We start from the raw sequence: 10,856 nt of genomic DNA, 5'->3' as shown, positions 1-10,856 counted from the left end.
CTCTGCCAGCATAGTGTCATCCTGATACCCAAGATGCTGTATCCATGTTCTCAACTGCTCTAGAGCTCTTAGATCTTGCTTGCATCTTACACACAGTGACAGCTTGCTTTGCATTCCTTGGTAACCATGTGGAGGGAAAAAAATGCTAAAGACCCATATGAGAAAAAAATACCAATATGAAGCAATACACTGTGGCTCTAGCCCACTCACCCCCTAAATTCAATACACTAGCATTGTTCAAAATATGTTTATAAGAGCATTAGCTGTTATAAACTTGTTGCCAGCTTCCTTCATGTTCTTTTTATTTTTCACTTCAAAGAGTTGCCTTTGGAATTCTTGCACTGCATTGAGGCCCCTAGCTGGACAATGTCTAAACCCAGAGCAGCAACTGCACCCTTCTGAACTGAGATTTTGTTCAGCTAGAACATTACTTATTAATCACAAATTTAGTGCAAGAATACTTTAACTAAAAGATAGATCTGCTTCAGAAAACCTGGCATTATACTTGGCATTTCGTGTTCCAATATATACATGCACAGTGCTGTGATGCACAATTTCTAAAGCTGAGCATTTGCCTGGAAATCATACCCCTGAGATGTGAGGGATGAATGTTTCAGGAGTTTTCCTACCTTGAGACAACTTTCAGCTAGATATGTATATCCTGGACACAACATCTCCTGTAAAAATAATCTCTCCGTACAACAATGGTGCAGCAGGAGAAGAAAAAAAAAGCCCGCAGTCTATAAGTGTCTAAAAATTTTTTCTAGCAGTGACTGGAGATAAATTATCATCTCTGCTTCATCTGGAAACTGAAAATAACTATGTGTCCCTCACCAAACACATTTTTATAACACAATAATGTCATGCTTGATTTCAAGACTTTCGGAAAGTCTTGAAATGTGTTCTAAAAATCACTGCCAGGCAAATTCTTTGAAAGGAGTTTTCTTAACCAATGGCAATGTGCTGTTTTATCATACCAAATGCATTTTGGATATTAATATAAAGTTAATATGATGAAGGTTTATAAAAAGATCTCCATTATTTACAAAAGTTGCTATTAAAGTGACATTCGTCATTTAATCTAAGTAATCATAGCTCTTAGGGTGAAATTGGGAAGCAATATTATACATCTGCTAAAAAAGAAATAGATGAGACTATATACATGTAAGAACTTTACAAATTAATAGCATACTTGCATTTCTAACACAAAGACAATGCTCCCTAGGTACAGACTAGAAATCAGATACAAATCGCCATGGGTTTGTGCATGAACATAATGAACATCGGGTATATTCTTTGACATATAATCATAACACCCTCTTGCCAAAAAATTGCAACACTTTTTTAAATTATTTCCTCCATAACACAGCCCCTTTTCCATGTGCAGAACAGATCATCTCCTGTTTAAATACCACAATCGTGACTACAAAATACCAAAGTCAGCCAATAATAAAAACACTTACGTGCTGTATATGTTTATAATAAATAACAAAAATATGAAAGCACTTGCAAAAACAGATTGTACACATTAGCTTCAGGGCAGAAGAGGCTTGCACAATGACAGTCTTACCTTGGTACTGTGATTCAATTTGCAGGGGTCTGTTTTGCCTAGGAATCACACCTGCCTCATCACTTATCTGACATAAAAGAATCACAAACCATTTTTTGAAAGATACATAAACACCCTAATATGTCATGCCAGTATCACCAGCAATGGCAATAAATATTATCTCCATTTTAATTATTTCTTCCAGATACATATAATTATTTTTTTTAATTATAAGACAGGCAAGCAGGTGAGGGAGATGATAATAGTTCTTTACATCACATGTAGTGTACTATGGTCCATATCCCACTCCGGAACTTTTTTCCCTGAAGCTGAAAGAGAAGAAAGGTGATTAGCAAAGTCCTGGAGTCTCTGGAAATGAGAAGACAAGAGGAAAGATGGGAAATGATCATACATGGTCTGTATCAAATAACATGCTTAGGGGGAAGCAAGGGTACCTTACTCAAAGACCAAAAGCGTTTTGTAAAATAAACTATTACAAATTGCCTGGAACATATTTCAGAAATCTAATTTTTTTTTCTAGTGGTGGTACACAGCGGCCTTAGGCAAATTACTTTTCTTTGCATTCTGACTGTAAAATACCATAGAATAAAAGAGAATAGACTATTTACAGTTGGAAGGGAGCTACAATGATCATCTAGTCTGTCTGACCACTTCTGGGCTGACCAAAAGTTAAAGCATGTTATTAAGGGCATCAAAACAGAGATATTAACACCTTCTTCCTTACGCATTTTCTCTTGGTTATTCACTATTCAAAGTACTTGCAGCAAAATTTTTTGTTTCTCTTCACATGCATGTGTAGAGGATTTAGCATAATGAGGTCCTAATACTGACTAATGTCTTCTGGTGTTGTAATACAAACGTTTAAGAATTAGCTAACTTCTATTTACAGTTCCACCACTGACTTCAAAAGAAATTCTGCTATTACAGTGAATGTCTATGCAATTCAACATACAGATTTAGTAAACCATCAGAATAATATTTACCAATCATTCTGAGACATGGTAATGCTTAACTAAATGGACAGAATACTTTTAGTCCCTACAATAAATGAAGCATGTGAGTCTCCAGAATATTAGTAGCAGCAGCATATCTAGCTGAAGTTGACTAAAAAATATATATATAAAAAAGCATTATATTTGGAAATTTGATGCCTTCAGGATGGTTTTGATATTCAGAGACACACATACTTTTGTCAATGATTATAAAGGAAGGGAGTGCTTACAAACACTATTTCATTTATTCCTCTTTCTATTCAATTAGATGTGGCCAATATGTTAAGTGTTTTTCAGTCAGAACATAAAACACCAGCAAGATTGGCTTTCAACAGCATTAATCAATAATGCACTAGAACAGTGGATGATAATAAAAAGGCAGAAGCTACTAGTGGTTAGCGTTGTGCTCTCTGAGACACTGATATCGCACGTGAGATACTGTTCAGTGATGGTAACCCTTCTACACCATAGCCAGGACACTTCTCAAGGCCGTTTATCATTTCTCCCCCAGCTACTGCAGCTCTATAGAGTTGCAAACTGACTTGTTCTTTCAGGCATTAGATGAACCAATTCAAATAGCCTAGAAATTTCAGGGTATGAGTTTACCTGTGTTGTTCATCACTCCAGAATGACAATTAGGCCTTGGACACACAATCATGTTAATCCGAGAACAATTTTTTTTCTGCAAATAAAAGGAAAAAAACCTAAGTACAATGTAAATTCTTGCTGTGAAGCTGATCTGCTTCAAACAAAAAGCTTTACCTATCAGGATATTTCTTCAAACAAGAAGTTACAACAACAAAATCGCATCTTGTTATGATCTAAAACCCTGACTTTTTTTTTGCTTGTTTACAAAGGTGTTCCCCAATTTAGACCAACTGTGCAAACAGTAAGCCAAAAGAAAGACTTTCTTCTGCTGCCAATCACTCTTACCCCTATTATCTCTGTAATCACAATCCCTCCTTCCCCTCCAGATACCCCTGTTCTGGCTGCAGCCCAGATTCCACAGTGCAGCATATAGAGTTATGAAGTTATCTTCTTCACACCAAAGGCCTCAACACTGACCCCAGCACTGGTGTCAGCTGCCTGCCTGAGCGAATCGTGAGCTACCACAGCTGGGACAAGCAAGGTCCTCAGTAAAGCTCAAAATAGGTCACTGAAGCTATTTATATTCCCTATAAGTTAACCTACCTCAGTATCTGAACATTAACAGCTAAAAGGAGTCATCACTAGAAGGTATCTGAAGTGCCAGCAGAAACACTAACCAGAGGATGTGAAGAGAGTGCCTGAGAGTACCAAGTGAAAGAGCTACCACATACTCTGGCAGTGAACAAGGATGCCAGCTGCAATTCCCAAAGAGATCCTGGGAGTAATAAGAGAAAATATCCAGTTGAAGCAGTAGCTTGCAAAATCCTTGGCAAGAAATAACGACAAGGCAGACAGCCCTCTTCAAGACTGCGAAGAAAGTAGCATCTGCCATCCTCGTGTGCCCCCTCTCTTCATTACTGGTGGTGCAATTCTGTTTGCTTGTGCTTCAAGTTTTGTTTTTCACAGCATACCCTACTGATAAAAGAAATGGCCTGCTTCTGCCCTTTGGTCTTATGCCTTTTATCAGACAAAACACAGTGCCTGTTAAAGGAAAGTAGATTGTCCTATTTTTCTTTCTTTCCTTTTGATAATTTTTCACCGATGTTTCCAATAAGAAGGGTTCCAACACCTCTTCTGGGCAGGACCAAATCTGCAGTATATTCTTTCTCCATTTCCATAATTGGTTTGAAGGTTCTGGTGCCAAAAGACTGCTCTGTGGTACAATGAATAACCTACTTCAAAAAATAATCATGCAATATAAGTTACAAAGCAGAAATATATTGATTTTTTTAGTGCAATCTACATTATATCTGGCAGCAGGCAGCATGTAAGTCACCTCTGAACAGAGCCCTTTGACCATGTGCTATTCCTTTTACATGGTGATCATGTGCCACAGAGCAAATGAAACAAAAGTGGAATGGGGTCAAATGGGCATCTCTGCAGAGTATTAAGATAAAGGACTTCATAATTAAAACTGGAATCTCTAGTCATCTTAACACAGACTAAAGATTAGGATCAGTGCTTTTACAGGAAGATTAATTATACTTTGAGAAGTAGGGAATCTATCAGAAGGAAAAGCCTGCTCTGTGAAAGCAACTTAGCAAATGCCGTTTCAGCTACGACTGTAAAAATGATTCTATGACATACTAGTAAATGTCAGTTACTTGAAGCTTATTATTTATTCTGTGTACAACAGAATTGTCTTAGTGTTGTGCTTAGAGCAACTGAAAACAAGAATCCATTTGCTCTGTAATTTTGTAGTTGTAGGTACATGATCCATTAGCAATGGCATTTTTCCCTCCAATAGTTCATAACATTCCTTAAAATTATTATCTGAAAGGATAATGATACTGAACTTCTATAGCTGTTATCAGTTTCTTCCATTAAAAAACAAAACAAAACAGAACAAAACAACAAAAAATATACACAGAGAAAAATGGAAAAGTTTGTTTTTCTGCAAACAGAAACATGCAAAGTTATTTTTTATGCTAGCACATTAAGTAGGGATATAGTCATTAAGATTGCTATGGTATTTTGCATATTTTAGCAAAAATTGCTGGGGAAAATATGCACTTTCTCATACAAAGGAGCTCTTTGAGTGAAGTTATTTTTGTAATGTTTCCCATGATAGCAGCAGTTGCTATCATAACAAACAAAATTTAGAGCAGGTGTTTGTTAACACTGAGTTTCTAAAGATAAATAAAAAGCCCTTTGAGACTTCACACTACAGATTTGTTTCTAATGCACTGTAACTTATATTCTGAGTCTAACAACCATTTTTAGACTGTTACCCTTTTATAATATTTTTCAGTTGCTTCATTGCAAACCCATCATTTGATATAATAATATATGTGAAACACGTCTCACCTTAGGTTGCAGCTAGTGAAGTAAAAGGTGAGCAAGGTTGAGCAAAGTCTTGCTACTTTTCTCCAACTACCAGATAAAATCTGTGTCCTTGCATTGCTGATAATGGACCCTAGAGTCTCTACAGATTCAGAAAAACAAAACAGAGGTGAAGGGATGTTTTGTGTTTTTCCTGAACCCATAAAGAGAAATCAATCATGTTTAGCCAGCTTGGGTGTGTATAAACTAAAAGGTTAGGCTCTGTTTATGAAGTAACAATCTGGGCATGCTGGTGAAAATCAGAGAGATTTAAAACTTTGTGTCCCAGAAAGCGTTAGAAAGATTAAGTAAGTTAAATGTGGGGGATTTTGGGAGTGCTCAGTTCTCTTCTGGAGTTTGTACTGTGTGATTCTTCTTCAGTATGTACCACTCCATTATTCCCTGCCTCAGATGCTATGTTTTTCTTGAGCAGCAACCAAGAGATGCAATCCCTGTTGAGCAGGCTGACAGATGTTACCAATTTGGGGGGTTTTACACAAGACATTTCTTACAGCTCCTCTTCCAACAGTCAGGTGATTATATTAGATTTTCAGTTTCAAGGAAGCCTGAGGAGTAGGTCTCACACCTTTGTCCATCTTATCTGACAAGGATTGGCTTGACATGCCGTGGCACAGCAGTACCGGTCAAGCCTCACTTCTTACAACAATGTCACAAAGCCATTTCACCCTTCAGCATGCCTGGCTCTATAAAACAAGGCTGCTTCTTAATAACCAAGGAAAGCAAAGCTACCAGAAGCTAGTGTGGCTCGGGAGAGGCGATATACAGTGAAGCAGCAACAAAACATTCACTCATCCATTCCACCAGCCTTAGGCTAGGTGGTAACAAATGTACACGCAATAACTGCTTGCACATACACCTTACAACTATCATTGCAGGGTTTCCTTCCTGCCCTGGCAGACATTAAGGAAGTAGGAAAATGTGCAGACACTCCAGGGCATTATTAATTGGTTACATATTCTGCAGAAAGCATAACATACAGCTATCATTTGCAATAGCAACCTTAATATATAGCAAGTAAGCTATATCTAAACAATGCAAGAGAAAAGGAAAGCCTTTTTACAAAGGTGTTTTGTTTCTTCGATTGAGAGCTTAGTGGGCGTTATGCTCATATTCAGCTACTTTGTGTGTCCTCAAGGGCAGCTCTGCAGCAACTGAGGGGAAGGAACAGGCAAAGGGCTGCCCTCTACAGGTTTCTGATCCTAAATGTTATAATGCCAATGTTATATTGACAACTATGGTCACCGAGAATAAAATGTGTCTGGCCTAACGCTAAGTGTGAACCTGTGAAATGTCTGTGTCTGAGTCACACTGGGCTGACTTTGTAAGCACTGAGGAAAAATGGACATCTTTAGTGGGAAATGCATCTCATCCTCCGGCAGAAAACTAATTATTTTTCTACGTGAAGCAGGCCAAGGTGCCACGCTCAGGCTTAAGGCACCCAGGGCACCTTTCCCCTCAGGGCCGCGGCGCTCGCGGCCAGGCCCCCCTCACAGCAGCGCAGGCCGCCCCCTGCTGGGCAAGCAGCCCACCCGCAGCTTCAGGCTCTTCCCTCATGGATCCGTGCGCCCTCCGCAGGGGACACCGCTTCCACAACATTATGCAAATTGTGCCCCCAGTTTGTAACTTAGTCTACCAAGCCTTGCTACTGAGGGGGAGGTGCAGGCAACATTTTTTTTTTTTCCAAAAAGATGCGGGGATTAAATTAAATTAAATTAAATTAAAGTTTTCCACGTCCTATGTGGGAGGTCGTCTTATAAGAGAATAAGAGCAGTGGTGGTTTCAAACAGAGGACTGAACCTCAGTTAGGACTGTGAGAAGGGCACAGCAGCTGCTTGCCCTCAGGAAAAGGCAGAGAGAGCCTAAGAGTAGATAAAGCCATGTACTCTCTTTTCAGAGTTCCTTCATACTGAGTGTGCTAACTCTATACTGAGAATGTTGTTAAGCACCAGGTTTGGCAAAGCCTGGGCACCTGACTTCAGGAGTCCAGCCTTACTCTTTGGGTTTTAGTCCTCCTTTATGAAATTAAAAAACCCCAAACAAACAAACAAAAAAACCCCAACTCCTTCTCTGCTTTTCAGGGACACTGTGACACTGTTAATATAAACAGATAGATTAGAGATTCTCAGGATCGGATATTGAGGTAATGTCCTCGTGCAAGTATTTAAGATTTCAACCTACATCCTTGTATCCCAGTGATCTCATTTATTTGGCCTTTGAGAATGTCTCTTTATAGAGAGAAGGAAGAGTATGAAAAGGAAAATGTCCACACATACAAAATATTCAGCCTCTTACATGGAAGATACAATAACTATTCCAGTCCTGGTGTAATGGCTAGTGGTAGTAAAGCTTTTATAATAAAAGCTTAAGAGTATGGGTATTATGTAATGCCCAATTCCAAAAGTACGTTATGTTCTCTGATATCTGATATCTCTTGTTTTTGATAAAGGTTGAGCCATTAGACAAATTTTTGAGAGAATACTTTGGTGTGGTTACCTTCAGAGGTGCCAGGAAACATCTATTAATTTTTTTTTTCTGGTTAATTTGCCTTCAAATACTTCATTTTGCTTTCCCTGTGGTTGTGATGGCTACGATGTGCAAGAAAACAATTGGCACACTTGAAGGAGAATAAACAATAGCATTCTACTGTCCAGAAATTGTATTCCCTTCAGGAATTAAACCATGGGCTGGACACCAAGTCCCAGTTTGGACCTCTTCCAATTTGTCCCTGAAGTCTTTATTGAAATAAAAGGAAGTTGCGCTAGTACTGACAGTGACAATCTAAATTCTAAGTAGACTCTTAATAGTAAAATAAAAAAAGAGACCACAAAATATTTTTTCTAGTTGAAAGGCAGACACACGGAAGTCAGGGAATGCAGAATTGACATGTTTTAAGCAGCATCAGTTTGGCCTCATTTGTGTCTGCATCTATGTGATCTGAGACCTTTTTTTATAGCATTCTATCAGTTAAAGAGAACAAAGGAGTGTACCTCATCTGTGTCAAGTAATTCAGTGTTTCTTGTACAAAACTGGGACTAGAAAACTTTGAATTTTTATTTTGTCTTACCTGATTATACCTTCCAGGTATTAAAAAATGCATTCTTAGTAGAATTGTGAAATTCTTAGAAGATTGTGAAATTCACTGGTGAAAGCCTGGAAATCAATATAACAAAAAGAAAACAAAACAAGACAAATCTGAACGTTAATTTCCTCCCATTTTTTCAAAGTGGTATTTTTGACAGCTTTGTCTTATGAATATCTACTCAGTGCTTCATCAAATCTAATCTGATTCTACACAGACCTAATGTTATGTTAGACCATTTTATAAAGCCCATCAAAATCACTATCTCTACTGACAGGTAGGAAAACTTCAGAGAGATTATGTTTTCTCAGTCTCAGCCAAAACCTGACAAAAATGGGAATTCCATATTCTAAAACCCAAGCTAATTTTCTGCCTACTGAAGGTCATGAACTTATAATAAATTTTTTTTTTAATCAAGAATTCATGTAACATTTCATTTCACAATATACTGGACTAGAAATGGCCTGCCGTCTGTTTTTATACTTTGAAAGAATGTTTCCTATACAGTGTTACATCTAAAAAGGCTGGCATTCAGTGCAATAAATAGCCAGTACTGTCAAAAAAGCAGGTGGAAGAAAATTTATTTTAATGTGACTCCATGAAGAATATTTGACCAGCAGTGCTTAAACAACAGCACTGATCTCATGCTTTGAAAAGCCAGGTAGATAGATTGTTGTAAGAAGTTGTACCTGTATAAGACTCAAGGTCTCTCCAACAGACTGCTCAGTTATTAAATACCATGAGAGGGGCACATTCATGGCACTGAATATATTGCAATGCAGAGGATGCCTGTATGTACAACATATTGCAGTATGAGTGTGTTGCATACCAACAATGATTATATTAACTCTCACAGGCAAAGACAGCTAAAGTACTTAGAATAGTTTTGTAGCTTAACTTTGGTTCTGTCACTGAATGTGAGCTTAGTTTCCCTGAGATATTTCTTCTTTTTTTAAGTACCAGTTCAGCTTCCTACAGTTCTGAAAACTGCCAGTGCTACACTGAATCCAGCAGATTCCATACACTCTATGTCACAGGACTCTTAAGGATACCAAGGAAACACTTGTGAGCGTGATGTACACTGACCAGAAAGTGTGGCAGCCAGTAATAATCATGCTAGTGACAGGTAAAGTTAAAAAAAGTTAAAGTTAAACAAAAATTAAAAACCATGAGTCCCTTCAGGGCATTCTTATTTGCCATTCCCACATCTATAGAAAGGAAATTCATGTAAGCACAAAATCCAAACCTCAGCATAAGAATCACCACTTACTTGACACAGCAAATTTTTTTAAAGATATGCATAGTTTTGCTTGGATTGCAGAGCTTGACCACTGCACTTCACCTGCAGACCACAGTGTGGGCCCAGGCAAGCCCACATGCGAGCTTGGGATCCAGGCACAACAAAACCGCCTTCCCCAACCCTCATCTTTCCCACATCCAGCCATCTTCCTACAGAAAGCATCTCTGCATGGGACTTAGCAGCTCTGCAAGGGTGGCTGTGGACACCCACTCCACAGCCCTGCTGCAAGGCTCTCCGAGTGGGCTGGTTTTGGCTGGGGTAGTTAATTTTCTTCACAGTGCCTGGTATGGGGCTGTGTTTTGGATTTGCACTGAACACGGGGCTGATAATATAGACATGTTTTTGTTATTGCTGAGCAGTGTTCACACACAGCCAAAGCCTTTTATGCTATATGTACTGTCACGCTGGCAAGCAAGTTGGAGGTGCATGGGAGGTTGGGAGGAGACACAGCTGGGACAGGTGATCCCAACCGACCAAAGGGATATTCCATACCATATCATGGATGGTATTCATGGGATTCAAGGGATATTCATTCCATACCATGCTTAGTATAGAAAAGTGGGGAGAAGAAGGAGGAAGGGGGAGATGCTTGGAGTGATGGTGTTTGTCTTCTCAAGTCAATGTGATGGGGTCCTGCTCTCTTTGAGATGGCTGAACACCTGTTTGCTCATGGGAAGTGGTGAATTAATTGCTTGGTTCATTTTGTTTGTATGTACGGCTTTTGCATTCGCTGTTAAACTGTCTTTATCTCAACCTAGGAGTTTTCCAGATTTTACTGTTCCAATTCTTCCCCCGATCCCACTGGTGGGGGAGCGAGCGAGGGGCTGTGTAAGGCTTGGTGGCTGCCTGGAGTTAAACCACAACACTGGGGCACTGTGGAGGGGCAGCAATCAGGCCTCCTATCTGCCCACCTCACACCGGCAG

At 39.1% G+C, this 10,856-nt stretch overlaps 1 long non-coding RNA gene across 4 annotated transcripts; it reads right to left on the bottom strand.

Moving 5' to 3' along the window:
- Positions 1-499: 499 nt before the first annotated feature.
- Positions 500-7,017, bottom strand: LOC108498734. 4 transcript variants are annotated; one of them, XR_001875286.1, is made up of 4 exons: positions 5,518-7,017; positions 3,828-4,382; positions 3,169-3,244; positions 500-1,878 (listed from the first exon to the last, which is right to left on the bottom strand). It is a non-coding gene; the product is annotated as an uncharacterized LOC108498734 (long non-coding RNA). The 4 variants fall into 4 exon arrangements; XR_001875287.1 differs by having other exon boundaries at positions 3,828-3,925; XR_001875285.1 differs by having other exon boundaries at positions 3,828-7,017.
- Between the last annotated feature and the right edge of the window lie 3,839 nt (positions 7,018-10,856).

Source organism: Lepidothrix coronata, unplaced genomic scaffold (genome assembly GCF_001604755.1).
Source record: "Lepidothrix coronata isolate B3197 unplaced genomic scaffold, Lepidothrix_coronata-1.0 Scaffold63, whole genome shotgun sequence".
Classification (NCBI taxonomy): domain Eukaryota; kingdom Metazoa; phylum Chordata; class Aves; order Passeriformes; family Pipridae; genus Lepidothrix; species Lepidothrix coronata.
The sequence above is the reverse complement of the archived record's forward strand: the minus strand, read 5'-3'. Positions and strand labels throughout refer to the sequence as shown.